The 22,626-nt window shown below is 40.9% G+C and overlaps 2 protein-coding genes across 3 annotated transcripts in view; one reads left to right on the top strand and one right to left on the bottom strand.

Moving 5' to 3' along the window:
- Positions 1-8,579, bottom strand: part of LOC145985454 (uncharacterized) — an 87,306-nt gene extending 78,727 nt beyond the window's left edge. Inside the window, exon 1 of the mRNA XM_083119521.1 lies at positions 8,250-8,579. The gene's annotated coding sequence lies outside the window, so the exon portion shown is untranslated. The remainder of the gene's footprint in view (positions 1-8,249) is intronic.
- Positions 1-22,626, top strand: part of LOC145985455 (spondin-1-like) — a 129,647-nt gene that overhangs the window by 23,718 nt on the left and 83,303 nt on the right. The gene's annotated exons all lie outside the window — the stretch shown is intronic.

Here is a 22,626-nt window from a genome sequence, read left to right as displayed (position 1 = left end):
GTTGTCTCTGACTTTATTTCCTTTTAAGCGTTCAATTCAAGGACTTGTTCATGATTTATTTGATCGTGTACAAGGCGCTTTACTTCAGTCTCCAATACGAAATCATAAAAGCTTCTGGTGACTTTATTTCAAAAAACGTGTCCGAGATAACGAGTGGCGTTCCCAGGATTTTCGGAAGGGAGAGTGGTTACGTATACTATTTTTGGTGGTCAGTCCTCATTTTGCCATCATTTCCTGTCTTTGACGTTCAAATGGGACCATGATCCCACCAACCCTCCCTTGGGCATATCACTGGAAATAAATAAGTAAGCATTTAATCATATTGGAAGACAAAACATTAGATGTGTTGGGAACGGAAGGGTTTTCACTGTGCATTAATTGTTTCGCGATCCAGCTGTATTCTAGAAGACTTCCTTTAATTGCTTCGTGCTGATGTGTGAGAAGACTGCGGAAGCTGTGACAGACAATTTTTAACACTTGCGAGTGCTTAGGCCTGAATATGAATAATTTGGTGGGTTTCTGCTTTTATAAGAGCTGCAAACATGGGAGAACAAGGCACATTAGTGGTGTTCAGGCTCGAATGAGAGAGAAATATTCGTGAACTGTCTGCGTCCAGTTCCCAGCACACAGTTTGAATCTCGCGTTGTAGAGTGGATTGTCCATCTCGTGTATGTGTAACAGCTTCGTAAAAGCACTTCTGGTACACAGATGGTTTGATCCTGATCAGAAGAAATTGACAAACACACATACTGAGATGGTTCCTGCACACAAATTTATAGCATGGAAATAGAGGAGTCGAGTGGTAAAAAATGTCCCGATTTCACGTTCTGATTAAAATGAGAGCCTTAAACAGTGGCGACGATTTAGGGGATAGTTGCTCCCCATTTTCTTGCCACCACACTATGTCCTCTTAATGCTAAGCCTTGTCTACCAAGACAAAGTAAACTTTCCTTGCAAACCCACCCTGTTTTAGAACCAAATTTCCACCACTGACCTTAAACATACAATACCCCTTAAATAATGGTGTTCACCCACCTCCCCGAAAGGAATTCCTGGATACCTGCCTGGGTGTAAGCTATTTTTCGTTCCTAAAGGATCCGATTACATGCAAGATGTGGGTTTCAAAGTGAAGAGATTAGATCCTGTTAACACCAAAACAGCGACAGTGTACTCATCGCATTTTCTGGATAACGATTACGAACGGAACTTAAAAGCAGAACTGCTGAGTATTATTACCTGCAGACCGCAGCTTAATAGAAACGCTGTACCATGTTTAAATTTGCGTAGTTGTGTGGTGAATTGTAGTAGTGTTCAACAGCCAAATGACATAATTGATCGGAGTGGACGTGCCAATAAACGTCAGATTCGAAAGAGAGCAGTGGAAAGACTTGAAGAGTTGTCTCCTCGCAAAAGAATTTGCATGTCACATAATTCAGAGACTTTGAGTACTGAAAATATACCCAATATACCCAATCTCCAACAAGATAAGTGTGTTAGAAACTCTGAAAAAGAATTTAAAATGTGCTGAAGAACAAATAAAGAAACTGCAGACACTACAGGATGAAAGTGCTAAAAAAACAACTTTTGGATTATAAAACATGAAGTTGTAATTTCTCGGCCCCAGTGATTTATCCAACAACTTTGCCCTAACACCCCACACAATGTTTTAAAAAGGACAACTTTGTGGTCATTTCGGCTCTAAGTATAACTTTTCACCCCCATAAACACGAATATACACCACTCAAATAGAAAATTCTGAACAAACCTCTCTGCTCCACCTCCGAGCCGGCTTTCCCGCTTTTCATTACATGTAATTCTATTGATAGTTAACTTTCAGCGACACAGTTTACTAGATATAGTCTGCTCTATACATATACATTTACTTATACACACACGCCAGAACATTCATTCGATTTTTAAAACAAATTTATTTCCGAAAACACGGAAGAAGTGTGAATTCCTATGCCGTTGCTGGTGCTCGTCTTTGACATGTCCCGTGGCTGACGTCATCCGTGGAGGTTTACGAATGGTTCCGAACTTTTCCGAACGCCAGACTGCACCGCCCTGACATTTTCTACTTAGTTATGTATTAAGTAAAACTATTAATTTGACAAAAGTATATACGTATATGCATAATTTCCAAATCATTATTAAATTTTGTCAGCACTCATATTTCGAATTTGAGGGGTGAAGAATTCGACACGTCCTAATATTACATGAGGCTCCCCAATAAGATAAATTGTCTTTAGGAAATACACTCAATTTTAATTCAACGCGGTGATTTTTCCACGTGAATTTTCTTCTTGTGCCATCGAGTTGAGAAACACAATATCCGCCAAGGTGCCGTGAATAGCAGTGGTTCATAATATATCACTGGAGAAGACACTGCCTCTCGCTACCGACTCTGCCGCACACACGGCTGGTTTGAAATCATTGGCTCGTAATTCAATAATCAAAGTACACAGTCGTTTCGCTCTCCGCTTCGGCCATGAATTGCTTCCATTTTCTCAATTCCAATCATGTTTCGCGTTCTGCAGACTCCTCACATGCCTCTCCGGCGAGGAGCTGTCTTTGATGGGGGCGCGGGGAGGGGAGAGTGGCTTTCGTCCTGCAGAAACTCAAAACCATTGACTGGGGCTTCGTTCTCCCCCGGCCGTGATTGAAACATTAGACGCGGTTGGTCGGTCCACTCGAGCAAGCCACGGAGGGCTTCGCTAACTTATAACGCCTGGACGGAGGAGGACAAAGGGTACTACGCTAGATCATGTACGGAACTGGCTGGTCAATAATTTCTATCTGGTAATCTCGTTACTTCCAAAACGTGCGGGGAATTGTCGTATTCGCATTGTAATTACAAAAATATAATTCAGTACCTCCCCGATGGCGTAGTGCTAACGTCGTCGCCTTGTAATCAAGGGGTCCATGGTTCGAGAGGCAAATAGTGTTTCGGATCTCACCGCACCGACAATTAATCGGAACATGGACGTTTGAGTTTCTGTTAAGTCCACTTATTCACAGATAGACTAATCGGGACTGGACCTACAGTTTAAAGTGGAATCCGAACCACTAAGCTCAAGTAATGCCCTGTTGTTTAGTTCTTTGCGCTTTAAACATGTAGTCCAGATTGTGTTTGGAAAAAACAAAAAAGAAAAAGAAATAAAAATTCAAAGTATAGCGCTCATAACATATCCTTCTTTTGTTGTTTTGCTATGCGTTGATTAATTTCACCCAAAATAAACTTAGCTCTTGAAGGCATCTAGGAACAAATAAATTTTCAGCTCGAAGTCTTTAAATTTGCTGCAATTGACGCAACCAATGAACCACACATGTATTTGAGATTTTATATTAGCAAATTATAGCCCAATCGACGCTGTAGCAATCCCATTTCATTCCTTACTAAGCTCTAAAAATGTGATTTATGATTTACACACAGTCGCTAAAGGACAGGGTCTCCAAAAGAAAGTGTCACCGAGAGACTGCGTCGCCAAATAATTCACCTCATGTTGCATTTAGATTTATTTTACTTCGCTGCTTTACTTCAGAAGAATATTCTGATGTTTAACTAAGAGTTCATAATCAGGAATTCAAACACGTGCATGAAGATTAAAAGCAAAAATGAGCGAAGTTTCGAGAGTGAATGAATGCAATTCAAAATTCTCGACACGCCCACCTGAAAACAAATCTTAGTATAATTTAAGAAATATATAAAAAAAATATTCTAGAGAAGTGAAAGAATAGATAAAGAATGAGCATTGAAACGTAGCGTGGGATGGAAAATAATATTAAGAAAAACAGCCTAATAAACTGGATCACAACTAATCTTTATTGAAAAAGTTCCGATTGTCTCGAAATAAGCCAGCATCATATTTTATCAACTCTTTTCATTATTAACACCCCAATAATAATAATAATAATAATATGTATAGTTTATGTCTGCAGACTTTCCCTGTGGGTATAAATTCCATACAGAAAGGTTTAGCTCTAGTATCCGAGTGTCGTCAGCGTATTAAATCCATGCGCTGCTTTCCTATTAAAACCGTGCATAAAATGGCTTTTCATCACTCAAATCATACCTTCCACTTTCAAATACAGAAACTTATTACTGCATTAGTGGAGACAAAAGAAGGAAATGAATTTTGCTCTCCAGTCGATTAGGAATCGCCAACAGGGTTCATCCGCATGAGCTTGAAACCTTTCCTAATGGAGTGTCGAATTTCACGTTTCCCAATAGTCCATCAGCTCTCGAAGAGAAGAGAAAGGATGTAGGACCCAAATGAACAAGTGACCGTTGATTGCCTCTCTGTCGATTAATGTACCGTATGTCCTCGCTTCACGCGAAGCTCGTGTTTCAGATGGGGTTCGTGATGTGTTGCAATTACAGTGAAACGTATTTTAATTCGATAAATATCTTTGAAGAAACGTGAATGTAAAACTGGATTAGTTTGTGGATAGGCAAAGTCTCGGTCGAGATTCACATTCTGTCAGTCATACAGAAATGACATTGGAAGGCCTCTTATACAAAATGTGTACGCTACATACTGTGTAACAAAGAATGGTAAGCGGCACTCTTTGAAATGTGAATAACTATGGACAAAACTTAGAGCTAAGTAAGGTTAGGGGAAAAAGAATTGCATATTCTTGTTTCTGAGGAAACGTACATCTTAAATTATGTGCCGCATGAACCCTTTCCTATTTAAAAATCTGGAGGTAACTCCACAATGGCGGCTTTCAAGATGGCCGCCATGATGCATACTAGCCCCAACCCCCATTATCCATATGCGAAGTTTCATTGTCCTCCGTCAAGCCGTTTTCAAATTCAAAGGGTGGTGCTGGACTTTTGCCTCACAGTGTACAATAAATCAAATCAAATCAAACAAGAAGAACATGAGGTGAGTAATTTGGCGACTCCTCCGTCCAGTCCTTTGATAATCTTGGCTGTATTTCAAGACCCTGTCCTTTGGCGCCCTTGTCTCTTGGAGAACCTGGCCCCTGGCGACCGTGTCTTCCGGAGACCCTGTCATTTGGATACCCTGTCTTTCGGATACCCTGGCCTTTGGGACCATGATTTCAAAGACTCTGGACTTATGCGACCATGTTTTCAGAGACTCTGGCTTTAGGCTAACCTGTCTTTCAGAGACCCCGTCATTTGGAAACCCTGTCTCTCGAAGACCCTGGCCATTGGCGAACCTGTCTTTCAGAGACCCTGGATTTAGGCGACCCCGTCTTTCAGAGATCCTGGATTTAGGCGACCCCGTCTTTAAGAGATCCTGGCCTTTGGCGACCCTGTCTTTCGGAGACCCTGCCATTTGGATACCCTGTCTTTCGGAGACCCTGCCATTTGGATTCCCTGTCTTTCGGAGACCCTGGCCTTTGGGACCATGTTTTCAGAGACCCTGGCTTTAGGCGACCCCGTCTTTCAGAGATCCTGGATTTAGGCGACCCCGTCTTTCAGAGATCCTGGATTTAGGCGACCCCGTCTTTCAGAGATCCTGGATTTAGGCGACCCCGTCTTTCAGAGATCCTGGATTTAGGCGACCCTGTCTTTCAGAGATCCTGGATTTAGGCGACCCTGGCCTTTGACGACCCTGTCTTTCGGAGACCCTGGCCTTTGGCGACCCTGTCTTTCGGAGACCCTGGCCTTTGGCGACCCTGTCTTTCGGAGACTCTGTCATTTGGATACCCTGTCTTTCGGAGACCCGGGACTTTGTTTTCAGAGACTGTGGCCTTATGCGACCATGTTTTCAGAGACCCTGGCTTTAGGCGAACCTGTCTTTCAGAGACCACGCCATTTGGATACCCTGTCTCTCGGAGACCCTGACCATTGGCGACCCTGTCTTTCAGAGAACCTGGTCTTTGGTGACCCTGTCTTTAAGAGACCCTGTCTTTCGGAGAACCGGTCATTTGGATACATTGTCTCTCGGAGACCCTGGCCTTTGGGACCCCCAGGGGCGAAGCCCAGAATCGGTGGGCAATTTTTATGGTTTAGGCCTGAAAGACGACTGTTATATATCCATTGGTTTCGGGTGCGGGTGGCTGCTACGAAAACATGGCCGCAAATAGACTTCCATCTCGCAACTTTAAACGGCTGTACACTCGTAAATATTTGTTTCCGCGCTGCAAAATTTTGTTTTTAACAATTTTCAACACACAATCTTGCTAAAAAAAAAAATCACTATCGAAATCGAGGGTGAAGAATTTCAGGATGGACCCAATAACTTTTGTTAACATTTTGGCTGCAAGACCTCAGTTGGCTGCATAATGCCGACTGTGGAGGAAGTTGTACTCTCTGTGGCAGCATGTCATTTTGGAGCAAGAGAGAAGACCAGGAAGATTCTGGGTCAGATCTTCATTGCGTGCATAGCGGAAGTGACCTGTTGGTTTTTGTCTTTTAAATTGTGGATGAGTTTGGTCCCAAAGAACAGGCTTCTCGCGGAACAATTCAACTAATTTCAGCACTTGATCCTTTGACCACTCCATCTCACTCAAAAGATTTTCCATGATAAATAAATTACAAAACAACACACACCTCGCACGAATCGATGCTTGCGCACTAGCTGGTTGTCTGTCACTGGCGTGATGGTGGCGCGAGAGGAAGCGGGAGAAATGTTGCTAACATCGAAAAGGCTCTGTTGACACGTGTTGGTAACCAATGTGGCTCGGTACGCCTTTCTACACCCTCGATTTCAGGCACATTTCAAATATTTTCGTGAAAATATTTAGTTCCTCATAACAAACAGTGTTCGCAAATAGCGCGGAAGTTAATTTTTTTGATCTACGTTCTACGAAACTTAAGTTTTTTATGAATTTAAAATTCCCTGCGTAACGTCAAAAATGTTTTTCAGAACTTCTATGATGGCGAATGATGGATTCATGTCACAGGCGCAAGTCTGAAGATTTCGGATCATGGATTCATGTCACAGGCGCACGTATGATTTTTTTCTTTTTCTTCTTATGATTGACTTGTGCAATGGGAACATTTGCGATTGCGATATGTTATTTGTGTGATATATTGGCGGATTGGACATTTCAGATGTTTGATTTCATTTATGCGACTTCAGAAATTAGAATTAATTATTTCTTTTTGGCAACTGCAGGCCGTAAAGGGGAGGGTTATTTTTTTCTAAATGACTTGTGGGATGGGATAATTTGCGACTTCTTATTTTTATGATGGGAAGGGAGTGGAGGGTGGTATTCTGTGGAAGAGAACATCAAGGATTTTCAACGTAGGAGTTACTTCATTTTTGGACTTACCAATTTAAGTTCAACCCGCAATTTTGTGCCTGGCCTTGGTAAAAAGAGGTAAGTTACCTTCTTAGGTTTAATTTGAGCATTCATTTTTGGTATCTTTATGCGTCAATGCGGAAAATAGTGAGAAATAGTGTTGGGGGCAGGTGACTCCGGCCAATTTCTAACATGCCTTTAAAAGGGACTCTATAGATAAAGGCGGGGCCGTGGTAGCGGTAGGGGACGGTAAGTCAATTACCCCAGGGGCGTAGCCCGGAATTGGTGGGAAATTTGGACTCAACAATTTCAAAATCTCAACTTTAAGCGGCTATACAGTCGTAAATACTTCTTTCCGCGCTCCAATTTTCTTCATTCACAATTAGGATCACATAATCTTCATAATGCAAGAAAAAAAATGAAAATTCGAGGGTGTAGAATAGGGTACCCGACCCACAAATGTTGCTAACATTATTTGATCTTTACCGACTTCTTGTGGATAATAAAATGTATGTTGCCAATACGGGAAATCTGTTGCTAACATGAGATGTTCATAACAAATTCAGAAGCGTTTTTCGAAATGTTACCAACATTTTTTGTTGGTAACATGTGTTAGCAACCCCGGTGTAAACGCGGCTTAAGAAGCAATAACATTAAAATATGATTAACAATCCTTTTTGACTAATCGCGAAGATGAGAATGAGTGATTATGTGATGAAAGTAATGAAGGGACACAAAGAATACCCATGCCGGGATTCGAACCCGGAACCCGCGCTGTACTAACCACTCAGCCACGCGTTGTTTAAATTCATTCCATTTCTTCATCATTAAATTAACTTGTTACAATAATACGTATTTTACATACAATTTGAACAAAGAAAAAACCTAACCAGTTCCCTATCTGAAATCATTGAATTTAGAAAAGTGTGTTGGGGTAGAGGATACTTTCATGCTCTCTCACACTCAGTCATTCCACGTGCAAAATATAAATATACATTGATATTCTACAATTATAACTACATACGTACCCTTAACAAAATGCAGCACACGTATTCCTTTCGTCCCGAGTCAAGTCTTCAGATACAGGTCTCTGGTTCCTTCCAGTATAGATGGGCAGCCAACATAATCATCGGACAGTCAAAATGGCACACTGCGTCCCACTGCAACTTCTCCCATGTAGGTAACACTGTTCAGACGTGACCGTTGGGCTTCCCGTTACTACGATTTTCCAGAAATAAAAACTGCACTCTCGCTGTAGATATTTAAGGCAACAGTCCAATAAATATGCTTCCAACTTACTAGCCTCGCAACGCAGAATAAACTGAACACGGGAGTTGATAAAGTCTGCATGCCGAGTACTGGTAACACTGATACAGACTGCCCGTGCACAGGGAGCTAGCTTTGAACTTGCAGTGTGGTGGGGAATCGAGTGGTACAGTACGTAGAAGAGAAGACGCGGATTCCGAGGAGAGAGCCCGTGCTTCTCAAGGTTGTCACTACTAGGCAACACTTTCTAATAGCAAAAACCTGTCTTGAAGCTGAGAAAAATAAACAAGAAGTTGACTTATGATGTTGAGTTTGTTCACTTAGGAAAGCTAATAGGTTAATTTGGTTTATTTTACTTCGCTTTCCTGCGAAGATTGGGATGAGTGATGATATGATGAAATCGATGAAGGGACACTCACAACAAACACTCAGGCCCAAGCCGGGATTCGAACTCGGGACTCCTGGCGTCGTAACGTGAGAAGGCAAATCGGGACTGGACCTACAGTTTAAAGTAGGATCCGAACCACTGTGTGCCTCCACCGGGTATCGAACCCGGGACCACGCGAATAAATCCGCGAATCTTAGTTTGCACTCGAAAGATCATCTTCCACTCGCACTATATAGTCTAAATCATCGAAAAATCTGTCTCGATGTTGTCTGAAATTGACTCTCATGTCATGTCATTGGAAATGTCTCGCAAGCGCGCGCTGGAAATAATGTGGCTTGACAGGTGCAACCCCTGCAATTAAGCCATGGTGGACATAACGTAATCGTGTCATTCTGGTCGCCATTCATAAAAATATCGACATTTTGGTGTTTACTGGAGTTATATTGGAAAGTAAAGTGTGACGTAATTTAAAATCGCCTTTATATGCTCAACGGAAAATGTTTAAACAAGAGAACTAGAGATTTCCACAGCACGAAACACCAATCATGAAAATCGTTGATAGGTTTTAATTTCATTATGTTCGCCAGAATCTGAATTCAGGTGTCCGTTTCTAGAATCACTTCTTTACGTTTTGTATTCACATTATTTTTATTTTACGTCATGTTCAGTTACTTTGGCTAAGCTCGATGATGAGAATGAAATGGCGGAGGAACGCTCACGAAGGAACACACCTACCACTACGTCAGGACTCGAACCTGGAAATCTCGGTGCAAGGTCTTGAGTTGGCCTCTCAACGCGTCCTGACACCGAGGAGGCGACTTCATTTATAAAACTATCGGTGCGGAAGCTTACTAGCTCACTGCAGGCAACAAAGTACGACACAGTCATTCTAAGTGAAGCGCCTAGTCAAAATTAGCATTAGGAAATATCACCAAATCATGTAACTTATTTTCAGTAAAAAAAAAGAAATGTTAAAAGAACTACAAGAGGGTACTTTCACACCGAAGTGCCAGGCGGCATGTGATGCTTGTTGCTTAGGTGTGAAAGCGCTCAAAAAGTCATTTCCACAAGGGATACAATTTTATTCGGATATCATATAATTTTCTATCTGGATTTTAAATATCCGGTTATCGGATATTCTGATATACGGATTATCCGAATATCCGAATTGTCCGTATTATCCGTATATTATGATTATCCAGATATCCTGATTATACGATATGTCCGATATCCCGACACTTTTATACTTTTATCCGTTTTACGGGCTATCCACATATTATTTTATTTGTCATGTTCCTATTTCACTGTACGGATTTTCTACGTATCCTTCATCAAATTCGAATATCCGAATTATCCAGATATTCGGATTATTCCAATATCCGTACTATCCGGATATCCGAATTACCCGGATATTCAAATTATCCGGATATTCGGATTATCCTTTGCATCCGAAACGGATATCGGAGAATTTGAATTCCGGATATTGTGGACATCTCTAATTTCCACACCTCGAGTGAACTCATCCGCGTGCCCTGAGCGCCCACAGCGTTCGACACAAAAGAAGGCCGGGGCAGAAAATGGCTTTTATATGCATTGTTTTCCGTGGGGTTATATCGCTCCGTTGAACCAGCAGAGCGTGTTTGCAGACAACTCGTTGACGCTCGCAATAATTGAATAACAAGATCCACCCAGAAAACTCAGTTTACCAAAATCTGTCCGGCGCTGTTGGAAACCGAATCAATGCCCACAAGCAGACGGAAACAAGCTTCAAAAAAGGCACATTAGTGTGTTTTAAACACTGTGTAAAACTTTAAACTGTGTATCCGGTCCCTATTCCCTTTGTGAGGACAGAGTGGACTTGCAGAAAAATTCGTCAGACACATTTTTACTACCTCTCTGTAGTTTCTGCAACGTTTCAAACAGCATATTGTAAGACAAAAGTAAACAAATTGAATTATGTAATAACTCGGTGCCTTCCCGATTGCACAATGATAACGTCGTCGTTTTGTAATCATGAGGTCTTCCCGATGGAGGCACTTTAAACTGTAGGCCCAGTTCTTATTAGACTATCTGTGCACAAAGAGGAATTAAATAGCTGTATACCCTCGACATGATCGACGGGTACTAATCATAATATTTACATATTGCTAGTTTATTGTGTAGATATAGATTTTTTTAAAGAAACAAACTAAAAAGGAGAAGTTACGCGTATCTTGTCATTATTTCACGTTCAATTTGCTAATCCGGTCCAGTGGTAGAATAGTTAGCACAGTGCGCTGCAATGCCAGGGGTCGCGGGTTCGAATCCCGGATCGGACGTGGATGTTTGTGATTGTCCGTCCTGAAAGTCCTGAAATAGAGATTTGAGTAAAAATGATATGAGTGAATGAAGTGTGATGGGGGAAGCTTCCGCTTAGGGGCTAAAAAAAAGTGGTTAGCCCAGCGCGCTACGACGCCAGGGGTCCCGGGTTCGAATCCCGGCCTGGGAGTGGATGTTTGTGAGTGTCCATTCATCAATTTCATCACATCATCACTCATCCCCATCTTCGCAAATTAGCCAAAAGTGGCACAAAAGCGAAGTAAAATAAAGCAAATCAATCAATTTGCCAAGACTCGCGAAAGGAGACGTAAGGTTTTAAATTAATATATTTTACAACTTTCAATTTCCTGCATGCACGTAAGGTATAACATTTTCGGCCCTTTTAACTGCCCTCTGATGTCCGAAACTAGTGATACCTTATTCAATACCCCTTTTTTGTCCCAATTAATTATTGCCATAAAGTTAATGACCCTTCTTCATTTCAAAAACTTGTCAATGTAATTTATTTTCTTGAAGATAAATAAATGTTCAAATATGAACTTCTTTACCGGTTTGGGAAACTTGAAAATAATTATTTTAATAAAACAAAGAGTAGCCAACATTCTTATAAATATGAAAAGTATTATTACTGATTTGAAATAGAGAAAAACATAACTTAATAAATTAGCATCTTTTTCCAATCTCATTTCAAAAATGTTACTTTTTTCATAATTTCGTAAAAACAAATCGAGATAACAAATTATTTTTCATCAAATTATTATCTTATCGGTATTACAGCCCCACAAAATAGCTAGTTTATATTTTTATTAGTTACGAAGTGGCGATTATTATTGTATTAATTTTGACTCCCAATAGGCAATGGATGATAGTCAACTTGACGTCAGCACGCAGGGTTCTATGAGAAAAAAATCCGGAAATCGTATGAGAAACCTTTTTACAGAGAGAAAATTTGCATGTTACAATTTTACACACTTTTCAGGGTTTCTGTAAGGCTTCGGAAAAGGTGAAAATTACACATTCCTCATACGATCACGATCATACCTTGAATCACTTGGGAAAAGACCGTACGCCCAATGCTTACACGGCATGTTTTCAAGCAGGATCTGATATGTTTGCCGGGAATATGGCGCAATGAATTGTGGGGGAAATTGTGCACTGAATATCATCCTTTGGTGTGACCAATCAAGAGCGTTTTCTACATATGGAGTGGTACGTATTTCGGCCGTGCGGCACACCGAAAAACTTGTTCTCTTAGATATGTACTATAGCCGACCCCCGTGGCGGAGTCGTTAGCACAGAGCTACGATGTCTGGAGTCCCGGGTTTATATTGGAATATGTGTGATTTGTTATCGCTCCTTCATCAATTTCATCATATCATCGTCGCGATTAGCCAAAAAGTTGAAGAAAAGCGACGCTAAATAACAAAAATTAAAAATTATAAAATCCTTAGATACTATAATAATTATTACATGCATAAAGGTTGTTAACTTTAAATATTTTTTTTTGTTTCCATAGCGAAGGAGAAACTTAGACGGAGACTCCTTTATATCGCATTAGAACATGTTTGAGGTTGTCGAGTTTGTTGTTGAGTTTGTTTGTATCTATGTAATCTACATCGCGAAACTAGAGAAAACGCGCACCAAGCGGCGAGGGATGAGTGTTCAGTCTATCTCCTTTAATAGACGGAAGTTTTAGTAGCTGTCGAAGTTACTGTCATTAACAGACGTAGCACCTGACAGATGGAGTTGGGTTGAGGCCAGGGGAAGCACTAGCCACGGAGAATGGATTTTTCACTCTTTAAAAAATCAAAGAATGGGAAGCACGACAAAGATGAACTTATTTATCTCTTAACTTTACGTATGTCCTTTTTCTCCTAATTTACATGGACACGAATTCAGAAGAGAAAAGAGATTAGTCTTCCAGTTTCAAGTTTCCTACTGGAACGTAGTTCATCAACTTGCAACTTGAGGACCGCGTCAAGATGTTACGGAGGTCAACTTTCTTGTATCGATATAATGAAATCTGAAAAAAATAGCAATTCTTTCATTATTAACAATATGTAATATTGATGAACAGGTTTGATAAACTCACCTGGTCGATAGCCCGAGAGAACCTGTTCATCATTCGTCGCCAGGAAAGCTTCAAGACTTACTTCAATATGTAATATTATTTATACTTGATTCATTGATTGATTTAGTGGCTGGTTCCCGCGGACGGTGTGGCAACGTCAACCGGGCTGCGTGTAGCGTCAGATAGACTTCTCTCCGGGGCACTATTGTGTCATCCCTGACCTTTCGAGCAGATTGTATCACATGGATTACAAAGACCAACTCTACAACGAGACCTTTCATTCTTAAACCTCCGAACACACGGAGTTGTGCTCCGACGTGGCAACAGCGCGAAATTCTGCTAGCCGCCTAATTTCATGGCCCTGCGTTTAGTACCACAAATTAATGTATATCCGCTATGAAACTTGTTACTGCCTCTATTTTTTTTTTTTTCATTTTCTTTTCAGTCCTTCCACAGTTTTCACAGCTTATTTCAGCGTGTTAATGAGTATGTTGGTCTATTGTTGCGGAACCCTCGACAGAACGAAATCCCCACCCTGTTCTTCCCCTCTAATCCCCTAGCTTTCAACTCTCCTATTCTACAGTAGGGTGCCATAATTCAGAAATGAGATCGTTCGCAAAATTGGGACGGATTTAAATTGCCTCGCTCTAGAGCTCATTCGGAAAATTTAATTCAGAAGTCCTCAAGTGGGGGGCTGGAAGGGGGGGCACTTAGGGAGACGGGGGCGATGAGCATCTGGCTCCGATAGAAATATCTGTGGCATAGAGTTTAAATGGTTTGGGGGAAAAGGTGGTCCTAAGAGTTTAATATGAAGAAGATGTGTACGCAAATTGTTGTATTTCTATTTTTAAGCCGATTTTATCCCTCCTTAGATAACGTGCTAGCATGGGCGTACCTACACTTTCCCCCAAGGAATCTGAGAAACGACCCATTTTTTTTTCAGGACAAACAACTCTTTCCAAATGAGGGCAATGATTTATTAGAATTATTTGAAAGGAAATAATATTTACTTTACTTTCCACGTAAAAAGCACAATGAATAGAATGGAAATTTTCACCACTTGTTTCCCAAGTGGGGAGGTGGGGGCAAATGTCCTTCTTACTACCTGGTAGATACGCCTACGCTTGATAATAGCAGTATTACTTTTGAAATGATGAAATTAGAACTAGAAGAGGTATAAGAAAGCACTAATGACATTTTCGAGATTAGGGATCCGGGATTACAGCCTGTTTCTGCAATTACCATATCACGGACAAACAATACACAAGAATTTTAAGTGGTCTTTTGTCCTCTCATTTTATGCATGGAAAAAATTAATTCCATCACGAATTTCAAAATGCCACCATTCGAGTTGCACTTTGTACGTCATATGATGACGTTAAAGGTCTTTAGTATTAGTTCGCCGAAAATATTAGTGTTACGATGTTGGAGACTCGTTTACAGTTTTGTAGCATCATTCGAAAACTGTTGAACAAAGCCAAAAAGAGTTTCCTGCAAAAGTTCCTTAAATTAAGAAATATATCAAATTTTACCATTTGAAATTTTCGAGGCCCCCGCAGACACCGTCCCTAACGTGGCACCCACATATTCAAAATACGATCTCCCGACTCGCCCCATGTTTCTGGTTTCTGGGTAAATTGACGTTGATAGGTTCTCTAAATATTAGTCTGTTAGCCAGGCTGAGAACGGCATATGCGTTTATTGTCGATCTGCACTTTAAGATGAATGAGTAAAAAGATAGCTAGGGGCTAATTCATCAAAAGTGCTAAAATCGTTCAAAATCAAGACACCAAAAGAGGAAGAAAAGTGAGTAGAGCAGACGGAAAGAAGGAATATTTTCTGAGGAGAGCAGTCAAGTTTAATAAATACAGCACAAAAAGCATGTTTGAGATAAAAGAGCATTTATACATCAAGATTGGTTCCTGGGGGCGAAGGGCGGCCGTGATTCCATCTGAGCCACTCTGGCACCGTCAGAGGAGCAAGCAGAGTCCTTTAAATATTCCTAAACGGATTGTTAATCGGAAGCTACAATATGTAAACTGAGAATAAATCCTTATCAAAGGTAAATTCAAAATAGATGATGAGCCTCAAAGCAATAGACAGATTAAACGCTTTATATATCGAAAACAGTTTGTTTTATCAGGAAACATTTAGTACTGTTTCATAGAGAATGTCTTCAAGTTTACGATTTCCAGTTTTCGTTTGTTTCGTGACGTCAGCATCACGTGAACGCACTGGACGTCACTCGAGCAATATGGCCGCTAGCCAGGTAGAAAAGATTTTCTGTGTGCTTGAATTTGCAAAAACAAATTCCGTTACTGTCGTACGGTGTCGTTTTGGAACACGGTATGGCAAACAACCACCCACAAGGTAGTTAGTACACCAATGATTGTAGGAGGAAAATTGAGAAAACTGTTGACATGTACGTGCTGAGACCAGTAACGACGCCAGAGGGGGAAGGGGGACGCCCCCCAGTCAGACACTTCGCCCCCCCCCGCCGGAATTGTATTGATCTTGAACCTTAAAATGCAAATTATACTCACAATTCGACTCAAAACAAATGTATCTGCGTAATGTACACACTTATTCTCAGCGAAATAAGCGAGGAAGTGGAAGAGGCGAATCAATTCGCATTGATGACAGATGAAACAAAATACATTGCGAGGAAGGAACAGGTGTCAATTGTCTGATATTTGTATCGCGGGCAGGTAAAAGAACGCTTTTTAGGATTTGTCGCTCTTCAATTATTTGATGCCTCCCGATGGCGCAGTGGTAGCGTCGTCGCCTTGTACTGAAGGGATCCCGGAACCGATACGAGGTGGAGGCACATAGTGGTTCGGATCCCACTTTAAACTGTAGGTCCAGTCCAGATTAGTCTTACTGTGCATAAAGTGGACTTAACACATCAACTCAATCAATCATTTGATGCAGGTTCGCTCTTTGCACATATCAAAATCAAATCACTTATTTACAAGAACTCCATAGATGGCTGTAATTGTGTAGCACAAATATACTTTGGACTGGTAGAGTGAGAGGTGCCCAAGGGTCAGAACATTTCTTGAATTCTGAGAAAACTGTAACTTTTTTATTTTTTTATTTATTCCTGTTATATTATTTCCCTGAAAGGTGAAACGCAGATTTTGTCCAAAGCTCTTCAACGTTACGAAGATGGAACGAAAGTAGTACTTAATGGATTTCTTCGATATCCTAGGAAAGAATAAATTGGCATTTCACAAGGATCAATCACATTCTACTTGTATTCTCTGTAACAATCTCAGTTTCCAATGCAGTGTATGAAAAAAACTTTAGAAAAGCCTTACTCGAAACAGGATGCTGGATACCAGCTGTCTCATTGGCTGTCCTTACTATTGAGAAGAAGGAATGCCAAGTCCTGGACGTACCGAAGGTGGGCAATGTGTTTTCCAAAGCACATAGAGCAGAATTCTCCTACAGGAGAATTACACTTCACTAAGTGACTTTCGTTGTTTCTAATACTGGAGAAAATTAATTTCATCCAACGTCATGTTTATTTTGCAAGAAAATTAAACTCTTCGAAACATTTTTTTGTCGTATATATTGAATTATTATGTTATAAATTGAATATTTATATCAGTAGTTTTATCTCATGAAAAACGAATTATAATATTATAAATGGGGAAACTATTTTAGCCCATTTTCTACCTGTCTTTCAACACTTAAATAGGCCACTAGAAACAACGCAACTTACGGTAGTTCCCACGAACAAAAGAAATAATTAATGACTTTATTAAAACGAATCATAGGAAGATAAACTCGTAATCAAGAACTAAATTTAGGTAGTAAACGTCCACTCTGAATAAAGTACAAATACAAAATACCAACCATACATGAATATAATAATAATAATAAAATAATAAGTAATATATATATTATACGTATATGTAACACCATTAAGCCTTGTTTCCATGATATGAAAAACTCAATATGCTGACCAAGGCAGAAATTTATTTTATTATAAAACATAAACTAAACGTAACGTTTCAACCTTCTAGTAAGGTCTTCTTCAGACTCTGCACCAAGTACAAATGTAACAAGGTACAAAACAGGACGATATATATACACAAAAATTACTCCCCTCCAAACTATTAGACAGTTGTTCTGAACATTCTAGCAAGTGGCTTTCCCTTGTCAACTGTACTTTCACCTGAAACGCTAAACATATTTACTTCCATCTGGAATGTGGTTGGACACTTTATCTCACGTTCTTTTTCCTTCATTCAGTATAATGTGCGATGAAGGACTGAATATACGTGTAGGTTCTAGCCTAAGCCCAGCATTGGCTGAATTGGTTATGGTATTGGTATTGATATTGATATTGATATTTATTGGTATTGGTACGAGCCCTTCGGCTGTGCGTATCTTACAATATTGTTACATAAACACCCCGACCTTAAACATGCACCCCATTTATCATACATTCAGAAACATTGATAAAGAGAAACATTTGGAAAATAATTACATACTATGTACGTATATAAATAGCAATGTGGTCCTCTTCTTACATTTGAGATTGTTCATTTTCACAACACTACATTACACTCTTTACCTATGCTTGAGCCCCTGCTGTTCCGTACCCTTCACTTTCACTGACTCCTTGCAGCATTTTCCTGCGCTCCCTCCAAACTGCATGTAAATAGGAGCCCAGGGCTTTGATAGTTACATTCGTTATACCACTCCTCTCCTCCCTACATATAGCCTGGATGGTCTGCTCAATGCTGTCCCTTGCACTGTCCCCCCATTTCCGTTGTCTGAGGGGTGCCGACCAAACACACTCATGTAGGATGTCAGCCCTCGTCTCCTCTTCGCCGCATAACGTGCAGATGGCACGACCGTCCGGCCCCTTGAGTTTGTGTTGCCTCCACCCCCTAGCAGGAACCAGGCGAATCCACGTCTTTGCTGGTACGTACACGTATCAATGTATCGTTTTCTCCCCCATTCCACCCACACCCCTGGCGGTTGTGCGGCGACGAGCGTTACCTTCTCCCTACATTCTGCCATGATGTCTTGCCTGCTACTGTCCACCAACCTTTCCCTTATGATTTGCAACATCCCAGTTTCGCACCTCCCGCCCCTCACCTCTTCCCACAGTTCCCCCAGACCCATTCTGTACAAGTCGTCCTTAATTCCACTTGCCCAGTGGCGTGCGAACCCTTCCTCAATCTGAACTCGCAGACACTGTTCTTTCAGTGAGTCTCCGGCCCCTTGTTCCAGCTTCATCCAGTACTTGAAGCATCTCATCCTCGCTTCGACATCCTACCTATGTTTTCCCATATCCCTCAGGACGCCACACGTGCTTGCACTCGTGCTGGTTCCCAGTATTTGTTTTAAAAACCGCGCTTGTATCTGATTTGCTACTCGCCCCCCTACCCTCCCCCATAGTTCCGCGCCGTAAAATAGGGTTGCTTTCACCGTTGCTTCATAAATTTGGTCCAGCAATCTCACACTGACTGTAGGGACTTTCCGTTGCAGTCGCTCTACCTTGCCCAGCCCATAACAAGCTTTTCCCTTTCTGCCTTCGATGTGCTTTGTCCACTCCCCTGCCATACTCAGCGTGATGCCTAGATAGGTGAAACGTTTGACCCTTTCAAGCTCGGAATCCCCATAGGTCCAGCGCTCCTTTGCTGCAAAAACATAACCTTTCTTGAACGCCATTATTTTAGTTTTTCGTGTATTTACCTTCAACTTCCATGTTGTGCAATATTGTTTAAGTCTGTTCAATCCCTGCTGTAACCCCTGTACTTCGTTTGATATTAAAACGAGATCATCCGCATAGAGAAGTATTGGTAGGGAAAAGAAAGTGATAGAAAAAGGAGGTGACAAAATAATTCTGTTTTGTAGATATGTGGACGATTGTTTTGGCATATGGAAGGAAACGAGGAGGCAGCTCGACATATTTGCCAAAGAAATAGAAGATGAAGAAAGCGGGATATTGTTGGAACTCGAAATAGAAGAAGAGGACAAGATAAGCTACCTAGATATATTGATGAAAAGGAAGAGAGGACAAGAAATTAAAACAGTTTGCCATCAGAAGAAGTGTGCAGCAGGGGTATTCTGCCACAAAAGAAGTGATGTAAGTGAGGTGACAAAAATAAATTTTATAAAGAATATGGAGGACAGAATCAAGAAAATATGCATGAAAGAATGTGAAAAAGAAGGCAAAATAAATAGCCTATGGATTTTTTGGATTTTTGGATTTGATTTAGTTTATTTTACTTCGCGTTTTGTGCCTCTTGGCTAATTTGCGAAGATGGGGATGAGTGATGAAATGATGAAATTGATGAATGGACATTCACAAACAACCAAGCCTATGGAAACAGTTGAAAAAGAATGGCTATGAGAAGCAGGATAGACTAGACATAAACAGAAGAAGTAAGAAAAGTGGCAGGGGAGAATTGGAAGAGAAAGAAAAAGAGGAGAGAAGGTTTGGAATAAGGAGTATGGGGAAGACCACAGAAAAGATATGCAAAGTGCTTAGGAAAGCGGGCATTAAAACTTACAGGAAGGGAGGGAGAAGCATCTTAGGAATAGCGAAGAATGCAAACAAGAAAAAGAAAAACAGAGAAGAGGAAGAGGAAGGGATTATCTACGAAGTGAAATGTAAAGAATGTTAGAGTGTGTACATAGGAGAAAGGAAAAAGAGGCTGCAAGACAGGTTGAAACAACATAGGGATGATGTACGACTTAAGAGAGAGAGAAATGCGATATTTAAACACAAGAGAGAAACAGGACATGACATAGAGTGGGATGAGGCTCAGCAGATAGGAAGGGAGAAGATAATGCTAGTGAGAAAATGGAAGGAAGCCAAGGAAATAGAGAAGAAAGGTGAACAAGACACAATGAACTGGAATGGGGGACTGAAGATAAACAAAGAATGGAAGAAGGTGTTAGAAAGAGTGGAAAGGACAAGAGAGAAAGAGGAGAGACGAAGGAAGAAGAACGAAGGAAAAAGAGCGTGAGATAAAGAGTCCAACCACATTCCAGATGGAAGAAAATGTTTTGCCTTTCCGGTGAAAGTACAGTTGACAAGGAAAAGCCACCTGATAGAATGTTCCAGAACAACTTTCTAATAGTCTGGAGGAGAGTAACTTTTGTGTACATATATCGTCCTGTTTTGTAGTTTGTTACATTTGAACTTGGTGCAGAGTCTGAAGAAGACCTTGCTAGAAGGTTGAAACGTTACGTTTAGTGTATGTTTTATAATAAAATAAATTTCTGCCTTGGTCAGCATATATTGAGTTTTTTACGTATATGTAGTGTTTTCGGGCGTTTTAACGTGACTGCCCCCTCCCCCTAGTCAATTTTTCCTGGCGCCGTCACTGGCTGAGATGTGTTTGTGGAGAATTGGACTATCGCAGTGATATCTGTCGTGTAACAAAAGGGTCACACGTAGAACATTTGTAACTTAGCCATGTAAACTTCAAAACATACTCTTCCAACCACGTAAGTATTTCAGCCATGTCATTAAAAACTCTTGTTTCTGTAAAACTATAAAACTGTCTATTTCTTTTAGGCTCACCCTGTATGAGATGTATCACCGAGATGATTCTTGTGCGTATGTTTATTGAAAACATGAATTGTATACTTCCCTGCCAAGCATGCACTCACATGTCTACCCTGTTGGACATCCACAAAGTCCTTTACCGCCATTACCGTCACTTGAGTCTGCCTCCAACACTTGCGTGAAGTTGCCATGACTACCAAACAGCTGCTCCTTTAACAAGAAAAACCACTAAGGGCCTGAGAAGCGAGCGTCGCCACAAAGAGTGCTCCAGGAAGGAAGGAGCAAGATTCCAACCGTCAAGTCTTTCCAACTGCGCAAAATTAGTCCTGCATCGATTAGCGGAAGTGAATTAGATAGCGATGTCCTTTATTTCGGTTTTTAGTTCCTGCCGAGCTTCGGATCTTCAAAAGACTAAATCGCATCCGAGCACTGGCGTACGCGGGATTTTTTTTACGGAAGGGAATGGAATTGTAAACGTTGGAAAGCATATATCTACTTTCTAGGACGTCTGCATACACAATAAGACATTTCGTATTTTTAGAACTTTCCACTCTCAAAACTGGCAATCGGAGGTGATTTTAAAGGGGGGGGGGTACATTTACCACTGTAGTTTTTCCCGAGTTCTTCACTGCATTTATTTGAAAATGTTGAGTGTGTAGAAAAAATACAATCTACACATCCAAATGAGTCCAAAGAGAATAGAGGGTCTTCCCGATGGCGCAGTGGTAGCATCATCGCCTTGAAATCAAGGGGTCCTGGGTTCGACACCCAGTGGAGGCACATAGTGGTTCGGATCCCACTTTAAACTGTAGGTCCAGTCCCGATTAGCCTTTCTGTGCATAAGTGGACTTAAAACACCAAATCAATCAATCAATCAAAACCAAAGAGAATAGGTTGTGAAATGTGTGTGTGTGTGTGGGTGTGTGTGTGTGTGTGTGTGTGTGTGTGTGTATGTAAATGTAACACAAATTGTCTCCACTTGCAGTGTGTGTTCGTAGAAACCCCCAGAACCTTGTGTATGTGTGTGTGTGTGTGTGTGTGTGAGAGAGAGAGAGAGAGAGAGATTGATTAAGGTGGTGTTATGCACACTAAGGCTAATCGGGACTGGAGCTACAGTTTATGGGATCCGAACCACTATGTGCCTCCACCTGGTATCGAACCCGGGGCCCCTTGATTACAAGGCGACAACGTTACGACTACGCCATCGGGGAGATACTGAGAGAGAGAGAGAAAGGCCATTGAAAAATGAAGAAGTTGTAGCAAAAGCACAATGGTGTAAGATAATTGCATCTATGCAGATCTCTAGCTAGAGACTAGATCAGCATGATGAAATCGTAGTTTTCCATGTCATGTAAGGCAAGTGGAACAGCTAGTTTGGCATTTATAGGTATATCAAGACCAAGCTATGACAATGAAGTAACTGAAGAGCAACTCACATTTACCATACCCTAGCCTCTTCTTGTATCAAGAGGATTTCCTGTCCATCTGTTCCTTCTACTCATAGCTGTTGTGACAGTGAAGTAAACTTCAGCTGCACAGGATGACCAATATGACTACACAAGAGAAGATTATCTCCTTCAGTTTCACATCAGGAAATAAGCTTGTCTCAGCCATTTAAAATATAAACTATAATGTATGCACGTATACACACAATGTTTAATGGGAATAAAATTCTTTTTACGTAGTCCCTTGGGATACGTCGCAAGGGAACTTAATATTTAGCATTGGCTCGCGTTAAGTTGTGGACTTTCCATCACACCAAATAAGTTCCCGGGTTCGAATTCCTGCCTGGACTTGGATGTTTGTGAGTGTTCGTTCATC

The sequence above is a fragment of the Lepisma saccharinum genome, chromosome 3 (genome assembly GCF_977018435.1).
Source record: "Lepisma saccharinum chromosome 3, izLepSacc3.1, whole genome shotgun sequence".
In the NCBI taxonomy this organism is placed as follows: domain Eukaryota; kingdom Metazoa; phylum Arthropoda; class Insecta; order Zygentoma; family Lepismatidae; genus Lepisma; species Lepisma saccharinum.
The sequence above is the reverse complement of the archived record's forward strand: the minus strand, read 5'-3'. Positions and strand labels throughout refer to the sequence as shown.